The following is a 19,793-nucleotide window of genomic DNA, read 5'->3' as shown; positions in this document are numbered from 1 at the left end:
TAATGGTTGGGGGGATGTGAAATGGAAACAGTTGGAAGCTTGACAAAAAAAGTAACGTGATGATCATCACTCATTTACTAGAACTTGTTTGTTTATTATGTTAGCAGGCATGTGAAATGCTAGTGCATGTTGAATTTGCCAATCACTGTGCATTTTAGAAAGGTGGTCCTAGCTGGAACTACACAGTTCAAATATATGTGGTAATTGATAGTTGGTAAGTGTATTTTTAAGTAGCCACACTGGCCACCAGATCACGGATCATGGAGAGCTGCATCCCTGCTCCCAGCCAGTCTGGGGCTGCCTGTCCCAGTCATCCATGGAGGGCTACAGCCCTGCTCCCAGCCAGTCTGGGGCTGCCTGTCCCTGTAATCCATGCAGCGCTGCATCCCTGCTCCCAGCCAGTCTGGGGCTGCCTGTCCCAGTAATCCATGCAGAGCTGCTTCCCTGCTCCCATCCAGTCTGGGGCTGCCTGTCCCCGTCATCCATGCAGAGCTGTATCCCTGCTCCCAGCCAGTCTGGGGCTGTCTGTCCCTGTAATCCATGCAGAGCTGCATCCCTGCTCCCAGCCAGTCTGGGGCTGACTGTCCCAGTAATCCATGCAGAGCTGCATCCCTGCTCCCAGCCAGTCTGGGGCTGCCTGTCCCTGTAATCCATGCAGAGCTGCATCCCTACTCCCTGCCAGTCTGGGGCTGCCTGTCCCAGTAATCCATGCAGAGCTGCTTCCCTACTCCCATCCAGTCTGGGGCTGCCTGTCCCAGTCATCCATGCAGAGCTGTATCCCTGCTCCCAGCCAGTCTGGGGCTGCCTGTCCCAGTAATCCATGCAGAGCTGCATCCCTGCTCCCAGCCAGTCTGGGGCTGCCTGTCCCAGTAATCCATGCAGAGCTGCATCCCTACTCCCAGCCAGTCTGGGGCTGCCTGTCCCTGTAATCCATGCAGAGCTGCATCCCTACTCCCAGCCAGTCTGGGGCTGCCTGTCCCAGTAATCCATGCAGAGCTGCTTCCCTGCTCCCATCCAGTCTGGGGCTGCCTGTCCCAGTCATCCATGCAGAGCTGCATCCCTGCTCCCAGCCAGTCTGGGGCTGCCTGTCCCTGTAATCCATGCAGAGCTGCATCCCTACTCCCAGCCAGTCTGGGGCTGCCTGTCCCAGTAATCCATGCAGAGCTGCTTCCCTGCTCCCATCCAGTCTGGGGCTGCCTGTCCCAGTCATCCATGCAGAGCTGTATCCCTGCTCCCAGCCAGTCTGGGGCTGTCTGTCCCTGTAATCCATGCAGAGCTGCATCCCTGCTCCCAGCCAGTCTGGGGCTGCCTGTCCCAGTAATCCATGCAGAGCTGCATCCCTGCTCCCAGCCAGTCTGGAGATCACAACACTCCTGGTATTAATAGGGATAGGGCACTGTGTGCAGGAAGATCACAACACTCCTGGTATTGATAGGGATAGGGCACTGTGTGCAGGAAGATCACAACACCCCTGGTATCAGGGTTAGTGCACTGTGTGCAGGAAGATCACAACACTCCTGGTATTAATAGGGATAGGGCACTGTGTGCAGGAAGATCACAACACCCCTGGTGCCAGGGTTAGGGCACTGTGTGCAGGAAGATCACAACACTCCTGGTATTAATAGGGATAGGGCACTGTGTGTACATGAAGATCACAACACCCCTGGTGCCAGGGTTAGGGCACTGTGTGCAGGAAGATCACAACACCACTGGTATCAGGGTTAGGGCACTTTGTGCAGGAAGATCACAACAACCCTGGTATCAGGGTTAGGGCACTGTGTGCAGGAAGATCACAACACTCCTGGTATTAATAGGGATAGGAAAAACAAAGAAATGGATGCCACAAGATAGTCCTTTTCAACGTTTAATCAATAACAGATAATGAGAGGAGACGAATCGCTACGAGAAACGTGCGATTGACATAGATACACATTTGATCTTATTTGGACCACCATCTGAATACTGCTCTGTGACCAACAAGCCCCTGAGGCAGCCACCATTGGTGACGAAACTCGGCCAGAGTCGGGCATGTTTATAAGAATTTTACGTCTCCTTGATTAAACGTTGAAAAGGACTATCTTGTGACATCCATTTCTTTGTTTTTCATTAATAGGGATAGGGCACTGTGTGCATGAAGATCACAACACCCCTCGTGCCAGGGTTAGGGCACTGTGTGCAGGAAGATCACAACACTCCTGGTATTAATAGGGATAGGGCACTGTGTGTACATGGAGATCACAACACCCCTGGTGCCAGGGTTAGGGCACTGTGTGCAGGAAGATCACAACACCCCTGCTATCAGGGTTAGGGCACAAGTTCTAGTCACATTGACTGATCACATTACTTTTTTTGTCAAGCTACCAACTGTTTCCATTTCCCATCCCCCATATACTGTCAGTGGGAACCTTGGTAACATGAATAAATAAGAGGGCAGCCAATAGGAATACATATTCATTCCTAAACTGACCTTAACTGACCTGAAAAGTGTCAAATTGTATCAATTTCTGTTAGTGCGCACTAACTGGGAGTTAGTGCTCACTAACTCCCGTTAGTGCGCACTAATCGGAAAAAACAATTTTTAACGATTTTTCAACGAAATAATCGTGCCAAACACGATTTTCTTCTCCTGCCACACGATTTCAATCATTAAGACGATATGGCACACGATTCACATCCCTAGTACAGTCCCTTATTCTGCATATATAAATTGGAAAGAAAATGGAATCTAGTCTTATGTCCAGTAGGTAAGAAAATTATTCCTTACCTGCTAATTTTCATTCTTGAAGAACCACGGATCAGTCCAAACAGTGGGTTATGTACCCCGTCCAGCAGATAGAGTCAGACAAAAACTTCAGAGAGTGCTGCCATATAAGCTAGCACACCCACTATCCCTCTTCAGTAAACAGGCTATCAAATCCTTAGAGAGAGAGATAGAAGGAGGAGGGAGCAAGCAAACCATGTTAATGTAACTTTGAACTGTAAACTTGAACAAATCGATGCCAAAAGGAAAACTTCCAAAGAGAACTGTGAAACAGCTCCACAGGTGGATAGGATAGCCATAGAGACACAGAGAGGCGAAAGCAAGGAAGTCGAGCAATAGATCCCAAACAGAAATCCCAGCAAGTCTGAGGGAGGGCATCTGGACTGATCCGTGGTACTACAGGAATGAAAATTAGCAGGTAAGGAATAATTTCCTTTTCCCTTTACGTACCCGGATCAGTCCAGATGGTGGGATGTACCAAAGCTTCCCTACTGAGGGTGGGCCCTGGATAAACCTGCTCGAATGACCCTGTCGCCAAAAGAACCAAAAGTCGATGACTGGACATCCAAGCAATAGTGCCTAGCAAAGGTATGCAATGACTTCCAGGTGGCCGCTCTGCATATCTCTTGAGGAAAAACGGAGTGACTCTGCCCAGGATGCCGCCTGGGAGCGGAGAGAGTGGGCTCTGATGCCCAGCGGGGGTTGCTTCCCCGCACCTATTTATGCGGCCCCAATAGTTTCCTTCAGCCATCGAGCAATCGTCATCTTTGAGGCCTTGGACCCCTTCTTGGAACCGGACCAGAGAACAAACAGGTGGCCCAACAGACAAAACTCATTGGTGACCTCCAGGTAACGTATCAGGACGCGTCTGACGTCAAGCTTGCGAAGATCTCGAGGGTATTCTGAGGAGAAAGAGGAAAGTTCCACTGTCTGATTCAGGTGAAAAGCAGAGACCACCTTGGGCAGGAAAGAGTGCACCGTGCGCAAGGTGACCACAGAGTCGGTGAGACGTAGGTAAGGTTCCCTGCTGGACAGCGCCTGGAGCTCGGAGACCCGGCGGGCAGAACAAATGGCTACGAGGAAAACCGCCTTAAGAGTGAGATCCTTGAGAGTAGCGGCACATAGAGGCTCGAAGGGAGGTCCACCCAGGATCCGGAGTACCAAGTTGAGGCTCCAGGAGGGACAAGGAGCTTGACGTGGTGGCTTCAAATGCTTCACACCCTTGAGGAACCGGACGACATCCAGGTGAGACGAAAGCAGAATTTCCTCCTGTCAGTGGATCAAGGACCCAAGGGCAGCTACCTACACCCTCAGAGAGTTGTAGGCTAGACCCTTCTCCAGATCTGCTTGCAGGAAGGAGAGGATCTGAGGCACAGAGGCCATCTATGGATGAGCTGAGTGGGCAGTGCACCACGATTCAAAAACCTTCCACACACGGACATAAGCGACGGACATGGATGTCTTCCGAGCCTGAAGGAGGGTGGAGACCATGGCCTTCGGATAACCCCGGCGTCTTAGCCTGCTACTCTCAAAAGCCAAGCTGCAAGACAGAAGCGATCTGCCTGTTGAAAAATACTGGCCCTTGGTGTAGGAGGTGCGACAGTTGACCTAGGTGGAAGGGCCCGTCCACCATCAGGTTGATCAGATCCACGAACCATGGATGACGAGGCCACTCCGGTGCCACCAGAATCACTGGACCCTGGTGAACCTCGATTCTTCGGAGGACCTTGCCCACTAGGGGCCACGGTAGGAACATGTAGAGGAGAAGGTGACGGGGCTATGGCAGAACTAGCGCATCCAAGCCCTCTGCGCCACGCTCTCTTCTGTGGCTGAAGATTTGAGGTGCCTTCACATTGCGAGCTGTCGCCATGAGGTCCAGATGAGGGATCCCCCAATGCCGGACGAGTAGCTGCATCGCCTCCTCGGAGAGCTCCCACTCCCTGGGATCGAGACGTTGACAACTCAGGCAGTCCGCCTGAATGTTGTCCACTCCTGCGATGTGTGAGGCCGCCAACCGGGCAAGGTGGAGTTCCGCCCACTCCATGAGCTTGTCCGTTTCCACTGAGACATGCCGACTTCTTGTGCTGCCCTGGCGATTTATGTACGTCACCGTGGTCACATTGTCTGAGAGAATCCTGACCGCCCGATGGCGGATGAGGGAAAGAAATCTCTTCAGTGTTCTGGTCTCCAAGCGATTGATCAGCCAAGCCGCTTGAGATGTCATCCGCTGTCCCTGCACGGACCTCATCTGGCAGACTTCTCCCCAACCAGAAAGACTGGCATCCGTGGTGACTATTACCCATTCCGGAGTGTCCAAGGGCATTCCCTGTGCCAAGTGGAGTGGGTCCAGCCACTAGAGTAGACTGGCCCTGGCAAGTCGTGGGAGCAGAAGGATGGCCTGGAACTCCCGCGACACTGGTTTCCAGCGGGAGAGTAACGCTCTCTGCAGCGGTCACATATGCGCAAAAGCCCAGGGTACTAGATCGATAGTGGATGCCATGGATCCCAGTACCTGCAGATAATCCCAAGCTGTGGGAAAAGAGAGGCAAGAGAAGCGCTGGACCTGCGCCATTAGCGATTGGGCCCGATCCAGCCGCAGGAAGACCTTGCCCATTGCCATGTCAAACCATGCTTCCAGGAAGTCTAACGACTGTGATGGAGTAAGACTGCTCTTGGTGTCGTTGGTGATCCAACCGAGGGATTGCAGGAGTTGTACCACTCTGTTGACTGCCCAATTACCCTAGATCAAGGTTTTCACTCGAATGAGCCAGTCGTCTAGGTAAGGGTGAACAAGGATTCCCTCTCGGTGGAGAGCTGCTGCCACCACCACCATAACCTTCGTAAATGTTCATGGGGCAGTCCCCAGACTGAAAGGAAGGGCCTGGAATTGAAAATGCTGACCTAAGATCTTGAACCTGAGGAAGCACTGATGCGCTTTGAGGACAGGAATGTGAAGGTAAGCCTCCATGAGGTCCATAGAGGCCAGGAATTCTCCCCGATGGACTGCCGCAATCACTGAGCGCAGGGTCTCCATCATGAAGTGAGGGACCTTGAGGGACATGTTGACAGACTTGAGATCCAGAATTGGGCGGAAAGTGCCCTCCTTTTTGTGGACCACAAAGTAGATCGAATAGTGGCTGCAGCCCACTTCTGGGGGGGGCACTGGGATAATTGCCCCAAGAGCAAGGAGCTGGTCGAGTGTCTGGCATACAATGAGCTGCTTTTGTAGTGACCCGCAGGGAGAGAAGAGGAATCTCTCCCTTTGGGGCTGAGCAAAGTCCAATGCGTAGCCTTGCTTTAGAATATCTAGGACCCACTGATCCAACGTGATCTGGACCCACTCCTCGTAGAAGAGAGAAATCCGTCCCCCAATCCTGGGGATCGAGGAGTGGGTCAGCCTGGCATCATTGAGAAGGCTTGGAGGATGTTATGTGGGCCATCCCGTCCCTGGCAGGTCTGCGCCCTCGAAATGGACGGGACCAGGTTTGCGAATGGGAAGAGAGCGTCCGAGGGGTCTGTTGCCTCATGGTGCGGAAACGGCGTTGACTGTGGAACTGGCTTCTGAAGGCACTGAATAATCTAGTAGTCCACGGCCGATCCTACGGGAGCCTATATATCACATTCTCTCAGAGGGACTTAATAATCTAGTCCAGATCTTCCCCAAACAAAAATTTTCCTTTAAAAGTGAGGGATCCCAGCCGAGTCTTGGATGTGGAGCCAAAGGAGGCGTCAAGCCGAAACCGCCGCAACCATCGACCTGGCCAGGACTCGAGGAGGTCATACAGGGCATCCGCTCCGTAGGCAATTATGGCCTCCAACCTATCTGATTGACGTGTCTCCTCTGGTGGTAGGTCTTGTGAATGAGGAGCTGCTGCACCCACCGAAGTCCTGCTCTTTGTGCCAGTGAGCTACAGATAGCTGCCCGAACACCCAGCACAGAAACCTCAAACACTCTCTTGAGATAGACCTCTAGCTTTCTATCTTGAAGATCTCGCAGCGCTGTGCCCCCTGTAACCAGGATGGTTGTGCGTTTGGTGACCGCCGAGATGGTGGTGTCGACCGTCGGGACTTTGAGCAGATCGAGGAAATCCTCAGGGAGAGGGTATAGATTCTCCATGGCTCTGCTGACCTCAAGGGAGGCTTCGGGTGATTCCCACTCCCTAGATAATAACTGGAGGAACGTAGGATGAGTAGGAAAAGCCCTAGACGGCGGGCGGAGCCCCGCCAACATGGGGTCTCCCTTCTTCCCCCGGGGAGCGGGGCCAGGTGGGTCCAGAGGGGCCTCAATGTCCAGTTCTTGCAGGATATGCGGAATCAAGGTTTCCAGATCATCCCTCTGGAAAATCCGCAACCCCCTAGGGTCATCTCCTTCCATCTGGGCAGCGAGCAGTGGATCATCCAGGGCAGGGTCTGGAACCAGATCCGCCCCCTCCGCAGGGGGAAGAACCAGACGCACCCTGGCGGGCCCCTGTGGAATGCCCACAGCCCCCCCCCCCAGAGCTTCTACTCCCTGCGGGGCTCCCCCAGGAGGAGGGTCTGCTCTCCGTGCCACTTTGGGAGGGGGGGTCCAGGGGTGGAATCTAGCGCTGGGACATTCTGGCTAAGTAGGCATTGTGCATAAGTAGCACAAAATCCGTGAAAAATGGAGGTGGACCCGGGGGGGGGGGGGGGAGCGAGCTGAAGAATCCCCCGAAGGTAAAACAGGATCCAGAGTTGGCACCGGTGAAAGGATCGGTGGCAAAAAGGGAGAAAGTAGCCTCTGCTTCCTCCGCAGAGGTAATCGGGTCCATCGGCTCCTGATCCAAAATGGCCGCCGTTCCCGCGCTAAGTGGGAGCGAGGCCTGTTGCTGCCTGATGGGACGCACCTGACTGCGTGAAACTGAACCTCCCGCCGGCTGCGAGGTGCCCTCCCCACCAGGGAGGCAACTCATGCAGAGCCCCTCGCGGGAGAGCTTGGACCCGGGCTCCCCGCACGCTGCACATGTTGAAGCTCTCGGCATGGGGACCATGGGGAAAAGGCAGGCAGTGCCACGATGATCAGGGAACGCTTCCGCTTCAAAGTCCAACCGACCCTAGGATCTCCACAGGGCCCGCCGAGGAATCTGACCTCTCAGCGGGCAGCAGCCCCGGGGAATGTGCGTCTCAGGGCTGCGGGTCGGGACACGGCAGAGGGGGGGGGGGGAGGTTGGAGCCTCCAACGTGCACCCCCAGCGGCTGGACTGGCGAAAAAAAAAAATCCTGACAGGAAAGAAATTAAACAACTTACCCCAGCCAGCTACACGAGAGAGGCAGAGACCAAAGACAGCAGACAGAGGGAGAGAAACATGTCTGTCTGTCTGTCTGTCTGCAAGTTTAAAATGGAGAACCTGTTTTGTTTTGTTTTTAACTAGAGAAACTTGATCCCTTTACAACACTGCAAAGGAGAAGGAAAAGACAAGAAACACTTAAACACTATGGTGGGGAACCGAGGTTCCCCTGCTCCTATCTGCTGGAGTCAGAAAGATACTGAAGAGGGATAGGGTGTGCTGGCTTATATGGCAGCACTCTCTGAAGTTTTTGTCTGACTTCATCTGCTGGACGGGGGACATAACCCACCTTCTGGACTGATCTGGGTACGTACAGGGAACTCCTTATCCCTTAGAAACCTGATTGGAACATAGGGAAGATCATTTTCAGCAGCCACTTAGGTCTAAAGTTTGCATGTACAAAGCTGATGCATACTTTAGCCCAAATTTGCAAACATAAGTCCACTTTCAAATTTAGCAGGTGTGTGGAAGCCAGTGTGGCATACAGGCAAACATTTACATCTGCTCGTTAGCAGGGGTATGCATGTGTGTGAGTAGATTTACACGTTTACTTTCAAAAATGGAAAGAATGCTCAGAAATAGTTTTCCCCGCCCCAATTCTGCACTCCCCAACTTCCAGGAGCACCTCTTTCTAGTGCACAGAAAAGTACACGCAAATTCACTTCTGTGCTCACTTTTGCATATACGGCTTTTTAAGCCGTGCTCAAAAGCCCATTTACATGCAAATCCTTTTGAAAATCAAGTCCAGAAAGTCCTCTTCTCACACTTTTAACCTAGATTTGAAATACCTGGTCAGTGAAAACAGTCTGATGGGCAAGCCACCTTATCCCTTTGACCCCAGGAAAGTAGACCTCCAATTTAATGATCTCAGGGACCCTCCTGGAACCCACTCCCACCAGCCAAGAGTGCAAACACCCAACCTTCAGTGGAGAGAAAAGGCCCTATCTCCTTCTCTAGTCCAGAGAGCCATAGCTCTTGCTGTTTACCTCTTATTCCTTTGGACAATATCTCCTCCTTGTGACTCATGCAGTAACTGATATAACATTCACAGAAAGGCCATCCTAGAAGGGTTGAGACAAGTAAATCACTTACTACACACTACTCCCACTACCTAGGGTTAACAACTTTCCACTGTGAAAATTCTGAGCTCTTGGATGCACTAAGTAAAATTTTCACCGATGGTGTGCATACCCAGTGAGTGCCCCTCTACCCTAGCACAGCTCTTCCACAGCCTACAGCAACCCCTTCCTTTCTCATTCCCACCCCTTCTCAGCACCTCTGTTCTCCAGGAGACGCACTGGTTTCATAGCCAGTGTATGCAAATTTCAAGATTCCCTTCACACATGCAGAACACAGACAGACCCTCATCAGATTCAGAATAAAAAGATCATAACTATAACTAGAAAGGTGCAAACAAAAAACTGAACTAGAAACCACAAAAAGTGACTTGTTATATGCTGCAAAAATAGAAAAACAGAAATCTATCTATTCTTCATAAAGCATCAAACATCATCATCATAATAGTAAAATCATACTAAAAAAATGTTTTAAAAAGCTTAGTCTACTGTTTGCTTGCATTTCAATGTTCAAGCAACCTTCAGGAAATGGTTTTATTATTGATTAATCATTCACAAGGATCAAGGCTATGCTCTCCCAAGGTGGTGAAAGTTCATCCTCACTCCCATGGTCCCTTCTCACTGGTGGGAGAACAAACAAAAAAAAATAGCCCATTAGGAAGAGTTGAGAGTGCAGGGAAGATGATCCCAGCCCACACACTAAACTCATCCCCAGAGAAGCCAAGGGTGGTACATGCTAATGAGTGAGATTAAAAGCTAAAGAGTGATATTTTCCAGGCATTGTGTCTACAGTATAAATCTGGATACTCTTGGACCCTCTGTGGGGTCGATGCAATATTTATGCACAGAAAACAGGTGCCAATCAATATTTAAATTAGGGGTCACATTAGCTTGTGTGCCCCTAGTGCCTCCTTGCTGATGAGAGCCCAATTGGTGTCGGCCGTCACCCGGTTAGGAAAACCAATGCCGAGTTTATCAGCGTCAGTTTTCCTAAACGCCGCACAGTCAGTGGTTCAGGAAATGGACGCTTGACAATTGAGCATCCGTTTCCTGCACCTGACTGTTGGCGCTTTTTTTTCACTTTTTTTTTTAAGTTAGTTTACTTTAGTTTTTCCTCCTACTAACAACAATAATAAGTAGGAGGCTTTGGGAAAATACCTGGAGGAAGAACTAGAAGGCTGGAGGAAAATGAGTGATGTGGAACAACAGTGGGTCAAACTAAAAGGAGCAATTACCAAAGCAACTATATATATGCCAGAAAAATAAAGAAAAGCAAGAAAAGAATGAAACCTATCTGGTTCACAAAGGAGGTGGCTGATAACATAAAAGGTAAAAGAACAGTGTTTAAGAAATATAAAGGATCCCAAAGAGAGGATCACAAGGAAGAATATTTGGTGGAACTGAGGGAGATGAAGAAATGAATCAAGAAAGTGAAAGGTCAAGCGGAAGAAAGGATTGCCAAAGAGGTAAAGTGAGGTGACAAAACATTTTTCAGATACATCAGTGAAAGGAGAAAAGTCCAAAGTGGTATACTGAAATTGAAAGGTGAAAAGGATCAATGGGTGGAGACAGATGAAAAATGGCAGAAATATTAAATGAATACTTCAGTTTGATGTTCACTAAAGAAGACCCCGGAGAAGGACCGTCGCTAGCTAACAAGAAACTGGAGGGAGTGGAATGGATGAAAATCCATTTACAGACAAGAATGTATGGGAAGAGCTAGGAAAACTGAAAGTGGACAAAGCCATGGAGCCTGATGAGGTTCATCCCAGGATACTGAGGGAGCTCAGAGATGTGCTGGCGGCTCCCCTGCGTGACCTGTTCAATAGATCCCTGGAAATGGGAGTGGAGCCAAGTGACTGGAGAAGAGTGACGGTGGTCCTGCTTCACAAGAGTATGAGCAGAGAGGAGGCTAGAAACTACAGGCTGGTTAGCCTCACCTTAGTGGTGGGAAAAGTATTGGAGTCGCTGCAGAAGGAAAGAATAGTGAACTATCTACAAGCAGCAGAATTGATCGACCAGAGGCAGCATGGTTTCAGCAAGGGAAGGTCCTGTCAGACGAATCTGAAGAAGGAAGAGCGCTCAATGTCATCTACTTGGATTTTAGCAAAGCTTTTGATATGGTCCCGCACAGGAGGCGTGTGAATAAAATGAGAAGCTTGGGAGTGAGTTCAAGGTGGTGGCCTGGATAGCAAACTGGTTGAAGGACAGAAGACAATGTGTGATGGTAAAGAGAGAGTGGTGATGAGCAGAGTGCCGCAAGGGTCGGTGTTGGGACCAATCCTGTTCAATATCTTTGTGAGCGACATCGTGGATGGGATAGAAGGTAAGGTTTGTCTATTTGCGGATGATACTAAGAACTGCAACAGAATGGACATGCTGGAAGGAGTGGAGAGAATGAAACAGGATTTAAGGAAGCTAGAAGACTAGTTGAAGACATGGCAGCTGAGATTCAATGCCAAGAAGACCAGAGCCATGCATATGGGGTGTGGAAATCCAAAAGAAATGTATTCAATGGGGGTATGAAGGGCTGATGTGCACGGAGCAGGAGAGAGACCTTGGGATGATAGTGTCTAATGATCTAAAGTCAGCGAAACAATGTGACAAGGCGATAGCTAAAGCCAGAAGAATGCTGGGCTGCATAGAGAGAGGAATATTGAATAAGAAAAGGGAAGTGATTATCCCCTAGTACAGGTCCTTGGTCCTTGGTAAGGCCTCACCTGGAGTACTGTGTTCAGTTCTGGAGACTGTATCTCTGAAGGGACAGAGACAGGATGGAGGCGATCCAGAGAAGGGTGACCAAAAAGGTGGATGGTCTTCATAGAATGACTTATGAGGAGAGATTTAAGAATCTAAATATGTATACCTTGGAGGAAAGGAGGAGCGTGGGGTCTGGGAGCCATCCCCTGCACTCACACCCTCGGCTGCCGGTTTCAAAATGGCGCCGATAGCCTTTGACCTATTATGTCACAGGGGCTACCGGTGCCATTGGTCAGCCCCTGTCACATGGCCATCGGTGCCATCTTGTGCTCCTACCATGTGACAGGGGCTGACCAATGGCATTGGTAGCCCCTGTGACATAGTAAGGGCAAAGGCTATCGGCGCCATTTTGATTACTGGCAGCCGACAGCCCGAGTGCAGGAGATCGCTCCCGGACCCCCACTGGACCACCAGGGACTTTTGGCAAGTCTTGGGAGACCCTCCTGACCCCTACAAGATGTGCTGTCTGCCTCTGAGTCATCCACTCTCAGTGCTGCACCAGGGAGACTCTGCAGCTATCTTTCTAGCATTCAAACCATGTCAGGCATCTTTCACTTCTAGCGCTTTCTCCAACATGAGTTCTGTATGTCAGCAGACCTAATTCTGCATGGGCCAGTCAAGCCCATCTAGGATCTGTTCTAGAGGCACCTGTTTGACTACCTCAAGGCTAGTCTTTGCCTCAGGCTGCAGCCATTTACAGGCAGCATCTTTCAGGTGATGGATCAGCTTTTGGGAGCTTTCCCCGGGCAGTAGTAAGCTTTGCTGGAACTGCTACCAGTATGTTTCTGAGTTAATCACAGCTCTTTCTAGGATGGTGGCCTTGACATTTGCATAGGTGGCCATTCCATCTGGGTTGGCCACTTGCAAAGCTGTGTGACGTTTGCCCATGAGCAAATTTCTCAGGCATGTGTTTCAGTTGTCTTCTGACCAACCCAGCAGGCAGGTGGTCCTTTCGAATTTTTTCAGGAACATCTCCAAGTCCCTCCCTGCCTTCATTTTAAATAGAATGTGAGCTATCCAATTCACTTGGGTTACAGCAGCTTGCATGGCTTGATAAATTTGCACCAGCATTCCCTATTGTTAAGGGAACTGTTCATGTAAACTTTGCATAACTTTCTGAATCTGCTGCTGGCCCTCTGCCAGGATATGTGTCAGCCGCTCCATATTCTCTGCTTATCCAACTGCACAAGTAATGAAACTTGGAGACTCTCTGGGATAGGAGACAAGGAAAAAAAATCTTTCTGGCTTGTTCAGCCCTTAATAACTGTGTATTCCTGAGCTGCTTCAAGCAGGCCTATCCCCCTTGGCCTGCTATAACCTATTCCCAAGCTGTCCCTGCAGCTAGGCCTCCCTCCTAAAAAAAAAGTAATTTTTCTTCTATAGGCTCCTGTCTGCGCTTCCTCTTACAAGAGGGACCCCACTTTTGCTACCATATGTGGTCCCTCGTGAGAAGCTACAAGTTGGGAAATAGCCGGGAGGAAAAAAAGGAGGACAAACTCTGGCTGATTCCACACAAATTCTTTATCTACAAGCAAAACCAAAAGTACAGTGCAGAGGCTGCTTACCTCAGCAGTCTCACAACAATCCAATAGATGCAGTCCTTGTCTTGGCTGGCTTCCTCCCTTCTCTGTAGGGCCTCCCAGGCCTTACATTCTTATTGAAGGCTTCATGGATCCTCCCTCATCTGGAATTCCTTGCCGAGTTGCTCTTAAGGAGAACCAGTACAGATAACTTGGCCAATCATGAAAGGTGTTCTGAGGGAGCTTTTTATATACTCTCTCATAAAGACCTTTTAAAAATTATCCGTGGGTTGTGCATGTGAAAGCATGCACGCAAAATCAATTTTTTCTGCTCACTATAAAAAAAGTATTCTGAGGGATGAAGTTGGGATAGGGACATGATTTACACACATACTTTCAATTTTCAAATGGATGCATGTAAACATAGATGCACAAAGTGATTCCTGCTCCTAAGCAGGTATAACTGTGTATGTATGTCAGCAGGCACAGTTACTTCTGTTTATTTTAGCTATAAAAAGTATCCGCAGACTTTAGCGTATATGGGCTGTTTGAAAATTACCTTCTTTAGGGCTGTTTAATCTTTGGAAAATAAAATTCACAAACAGTTGATTTGATGCATTAGAAGACTTACAGAAGTATCTGAGCTTGTCTTAAATTTGGATAAGGCTCATAAAAATAGAAGTTGATTAAATTAATTCCCAATGTGAATCTAACAAGGCAGTAATTGCAATCTTAATTCAAAATATCACCACACTCCAAAGGCAGAATGACATTTTAATTAATAAGCTCTGAAGTAAAAACCTTAGAGTAATTGGATTACCTGAGGATGCTGAAAGTAAATATCAGAGTAATATGCATCTGAAAAAATGCAACTTTGAGTCACCATCTGAATCAAGATTTGGAACAAAAACTAAGAATTCATTAATATCATCAAGCCATTACACTTGATTGACCATTGAGAAGAGATCCTATTCTCCTTCCCAGGAAAAAGAAAACAAAATGGAGAATATGTCTCACAGCTAGATAAATATTGAAGTCTTGAACTACACTGGTGATTCACTTTCTGATATAATTGAATAAGGACTATAGATTAGAGTTATTAAAAAAGAAGTGTCTGATGTTTTTTCATGGACATTGAGTTCAAATCTTTCCAGATATGAGAGCCTATGTACAAAAAATAATACCAAAAAATTATGTGTATGAGCTAAAAATGTGGCATGTATGCAAAACCAACACTTGATGGCATATACACTAAATGTTAGCTTTCATTTGCACAAAAAAAAAACATGTAGTTTGCACACAATGGATCAGAAAATCCAATATTTCATCATCTGGCCCAAAGTGAAAGGGATGCTTAGGGGATTTCATCTTCCAAATTCCATCAGCATCACTTTCCCCATGAAGATGACACTCTGTATCAAGAACCTGAACTATCTGAACATCAAGTCTCCAATCACCCCAAACAAAGGATTTCCCTGAACTGCAAGAACCTCCAAGAATCCCAGATCTGTCCTTGCTTCCCCCATGAATGCAGAAGAACCCCAATGAGAAGCCTTGAATTCTCCCACATACATCCCCATCTGGAATGTTGTTTTACTATTCCAGAGGATCCTGAGTCCTGAACTTCACCAGCAGGAGACACATGAGAACCTTTCTGTGGCATTGATGCAGATTGCCAAATTACCACTAGTATCAAAACTGCATGAAAAAACATGTACCAGCTGCTCCAAGGTAGCTGTTAAATTTTAGTCCTTGGCAGGCACATGTGAAATAGCACATGAAGGTTAGCATGTCATGTTATTTCACATGTGCCTGCTAAAACATAATTTGGGTGTACATGCCTGTCTGCACATGCTAATTTTAGCATGACCCTCTATGGTGTCAGGGGAGCAGTTTAGTGTGCACGCTAAGTGATTTATGTGTGGTACACTATACAACATCAGTGTGCACTCTAAGCTTTAGTACAGGGGTCCCTAAACTCAGTTTTCAAGGGATGCAACCCATTCGGGTTTTAAGGATTTCCACAATATGGGGTAGATTTTAAAATCCTTATGTACATAAATCCAGCTGGATTTATGCGTGCGGGCGGGGGTTACACGTGCCGAGCCTATTTTGCATAGGCCCAGCGACACGTGCAAGCCCCGGAACCACGTATGTCCCGGGGCTTGAAAAAAGGGGCGTGGTATGGGCGGTCTGGGGCTGGGCATGGCCAGAGGCCTCCGTAGGGCCTCTAGGCCAGGGGATCGCACACCGATATGGGCAACCTACGCCTGCCTAGAGGCAGGCGCAACTTGAAAAATAAAGGTCAGGGGGGGGTTTAGGTAGGGCTGGGGGGGGGCGGGTTAGGTAACAGAAGGGAGGGGAAGGTGGTGGGGGGGCGGAAGGAAAGTTCACTCCGAGGCCGCTCCGATGCTATAAAATCAGGTGTATATTTGTGCGCACCGGGTTGCATACACAAATCTACGCCCGCACATAGGTACTAAAATCTGGCCCTTTATATGCATGAGATCGATCTGCATGCACTGTGTGCATTGTAAGCTATTGCAGAAAGATTAAACAATTTCTTTCCTTCGGTGTTTACTGAAGAGGATGTCGGAATGATATCCATTCCAGAGAAGGTTTTCATGGGTGATGATTCAGATTGAACCAAATCATAGTGTACCTAGAAGATGTGGTAGGCCTGATTGACAAACTGAAGAGTAGCAAATCACTTGGACTGGATTGTATACATTCTGACCTATTTCAATTAATTTGTAACCTACCATTAAAATCATCCGATGTACCTGAAGATTGGAAGATGTCCCATGTAACCCCTATATTTAAAAAGGGATCCAGGGTTGATGTGGGAATCTAAAGACCGGTGAGCATGACTTCAGTGCCAGGAAAAATCATGGAAACTGTTATAAAGAATAAAATCACAAAACATTTAGAAAGACATGGTTTGATGGGACACAGCCAACATGGATTTACCCAAAGGAAGTCTTGCCTCACAAGTCTCTTACATTTTTTGAAGGGGTGAATAGACATGTGAATAAACGTATGGTGTATTTGGATTTTCAGAAGGCATTTAACAAAGTCCCTCATGAGAGGCTTCTAAGAAAACTAAAAAGTCATGGAATAGAAAGCGATGTCCTTTTATAGATTGCAAGCTGGTTAAAAGACAGAAAACAGAGAGTAGGATTAAATGGTCAGTTTTCACAGTGGAAAAAGGTAAACAGTGGAGTGCCTCAGGGATCTGCACTTGGACCAGTGCTTTTCAATATATATAAAAATGATTTAGAAAGGGGTACAATGAGTGAGCTGATCAAATTTGCGGATGACAGAAAATTATGCAGAGTAGTTAAATCTCAAACAGATTGTGATGAACTACAAGAGGACCTTGTGAGACTGGAAGATTGGACTTCCAAATGGCAGAAGAAATGTAACTTGAACAAGTGCAAAGTGATGCATATAGGGAAAAATAACTCTTGTTGTAGTTACACAATTTTAGGTTCTATCTTAGGATTTAACACCCAGAAAAAAGATCTAGGCATCATAGTGGATAATACATGGGAATCAAATAATTGCCTCAGTGTGCTGTGGAGATCAAAAAAGCAAACAGAATGTTAGGAATTATTAGGAAAGGAATGGCAAATAAAACGGAGAATGTCATAATGCCTCTGTATCGCTCCATGGTGAGACCACACCTTGAATACTGTGTACAATTCTGGTTACCGCATCTCAAAAAGGATAAAGCTGCACTGGAGAAAGTGAAAAGGGTATGGGATGGCTGCCCTATGAGGAAAGGCTAAAGAAGTTAGGGCTGATAGAAGTCTACAAAATCATGAAAGAACTTGAACAATTTAATATAAATCAATTATTTACTCTTTCAGTTAATAGAATGACCAGGAGCACTCCATGAAATTAGCAAGTAGCTCATTTAAAGCAAATCAAAGAAAATTATTTTTCACTCAGCGCAAGGTTAAACAATGGAATTTATTGCCAGAGGATGTGGTTACAGCAGTTAATGTAATTGGGTTTAAAAAAGGTTTGGATAAGTTCCTCAAAGAAAAATCCATAAACTGCTATTATGGTAATTAATAAGCAACTGCAGCTTTTGATTTATCTGATGTTTGGGTACTTGCCAGCTACTTGTGACTTGGATTGGCTACTTTTGGAATCAGGATATATCGCTTGAGGGACTCTTGATCTGACCCAGTTTGGCATATCTTATGTTCTTATAGATCTGATACATATTGATTGTAGAAATCCCAAAAACCCAAGTGGGTACAGGCCCTTGAGGACCAATTTTGGGGATCACTCCTGTAGTGCACAGGCTCCATAGATGTAAATAGTAAGCCTCCTTGGAGTAATTTTCAAACGTTTGTAGATATTGTAGCAAAGTTTGCGAGTACCTTTACCCACAGACGTTACACCTGTTCTCAAAGAGAAAATACGAGCATGCTATCCCTTTGAAAACTTTCCAGGGATAAAGGACACATGGAGATTTGCACATTTTGTGAAAATAATTTCCCCTTCAAAATAATCCAAATGCAAACCTACATGTTTTGTTTCCTCCACTGACCTAATCCCTTCACTGGGAATGCCTCCATACAATGCCAGTAAAAGTACATGCACCCTCTATGCAGCTAAAAGTACTCGGGTACTTTTAGCTGCATAGAGGGTGCACAGTTTTTTGACAACCCTTCTGCCTAGACAATTCAGTATTCACCCAGGAGAATAGCTTCTGAAGATTACCCTGTTTATGCCAAGATGTTTTATTATTTAAAGCTCTCTGAGGTCCAAGTTCCAGAATTAGGTAACTTAGGCAGGGCCGGCGCGTCTATTAGGTGAACTTCGGCGGTCATCTAGGGCGCCGAGCCGTAGGGGGTGCCAACGAGCAACCATGTGGTGCTGCAAATGGGGCCTATCCTGCTCACGGCAAAGAGAAATAGAGACTGTGTGCTTCTCAGGGCAGAGAGCAGCGTGCTGCTCTCTGCCCTGAGAAGCACGAAGTTGGCACCGAAAGATGGAGGGGGGGGGGTACGACTGGGGGAGGGGCGCGACGGGGGGCGGGGGGCAGCGCAAGAGTCGCCTAGGACACCCAATACCCTTGCACTGGCCCTAAACTTAGGTAGACCATAAGAGATTGTGTATTGCAAGATTTTATGGTTAATTTGTGATTGTTAGCTTCTCCATAAAAGGAGATCTGGCATATTGGCTCAAATATAAATGGTTGGAATTTTTCGAAAAAAAAATAGTTTCCAAAGTTTACCTCATCTTATCTTGACTCTGGCACATAAAACTGATACAAAGAAGAGATAGCCTTCTACTTGGACCCGGGTGGGAGAAGATGAAATGGTGGGATCTCCTTGACCCAGGGCCCAGCAGGGTTCAAGAACCCTAAATCTGGGGTTCTTAATCTTTTTGGGAACATGGACTCCTTTTCAATCTCCAAAATTTTTGCAGACCCTCACAAGCTTCTCTTTCATTTTTACCTGCAGCTATATGTCATATTAGAAAAGTGATTACTGTAATAACAAAGAAAGAATTATATGCACACCAGGCTCATTCTTAATATATCAAACTTATTAAATAATGCTTACTGATATAAATGAAACACATATTGCAAAGCACAGCAGTAAATGTGCAAGAATGTACTCATGTTCAATAACTTACATAGGGAAACTATAGGCAGAAATACAGCTGGATCTGGACTAGGGGAGGGACAGCCAGGGTGGCATAGAGAAAGACAAACTGCTAGAGGGAGAAAGAGAAAGACTGGTGGAGAGACAGAGAGACAGCAAGAAAGACATTGGCGGAGGGAAAGAGAGTAAGAGACTAGTTGAAAGAGAAAGACTGGTGGAGGGGGAGCCAGACTGGTAGAAGAGTACTGAGAGAGAGAGAGAGAGAGAGAGAGACAATTGGTGGAAATAGACTAGTAGAGGGAGAAGGAGAGAAAGACAACTGGTGGGGATGGACTGGTGAAGGGAGATAGACTCGTGGAAGGAGATAGAGACAGAGGGACTGCTGGAGAGGAAGAGAGTGAGAGAGATTGGTGGGGATGGACTGTGGAGGAGGGAAGGAGAGAGAGAGACTTGCAGGATGGACTAGTGGAGGGAGAGAGGGGAGTCTGGTTGGGATTGACCATGAAGCAGAGACAGAGTGAGGGACTGGTGGGAAGGGGGATGGAGGGATGTTTGAAACAGGTCCAGATCACTAAAAGGAGATATGGAGATAGGTTTGGTACACATATCCATCCTAACCCTCCCCCCCCCCCCCCCCCCCCCCCCCCCAACATGTTTATTTACTTACTTATTTATTTATTTATTTATTTATTTATTTATTTTTTAAGAAAATAATCTGTGACAGGGAAACCACCATGTTAGTT

At 47.5% G+C, this 19,793-nt stretch overlaps 1 protein-coding gene across 1 annotated transcript in view; it reads right to left on the bottom strand.

Annotated features, from left to right (window-relative positions):
* The window catches only part of LOC115083385 (lipoxygenase homology domain-containing protein 1-like), a 456,290-nt gene that overhangs the window by 364,783 nt on the left and 71,714 nt on the right, over positions 1 to 19,793 (bottom strand). The gene's annotated exons all lie outside the window — the stretch shown is intronic.

Source organism: Rhinatrema bivittatum, chromosome 2, assembly GCF_901001135.1.
Source record: "Rhinatrema bivittatum chromosome 2, aRhiBiv1.1, whole genome shotgun sequence".
In the NCBI taxonomy this organism is placed as follows: Eukaryota; Metazoa; Chordata; class Amphibia; order Gymnophiona; family Rhinatrematidae; genus Rhinatrema; species Rhinatrema bivittatum.
This window is presented reverse-complemented; position numbering and strand designations above follow the sequence as displayed.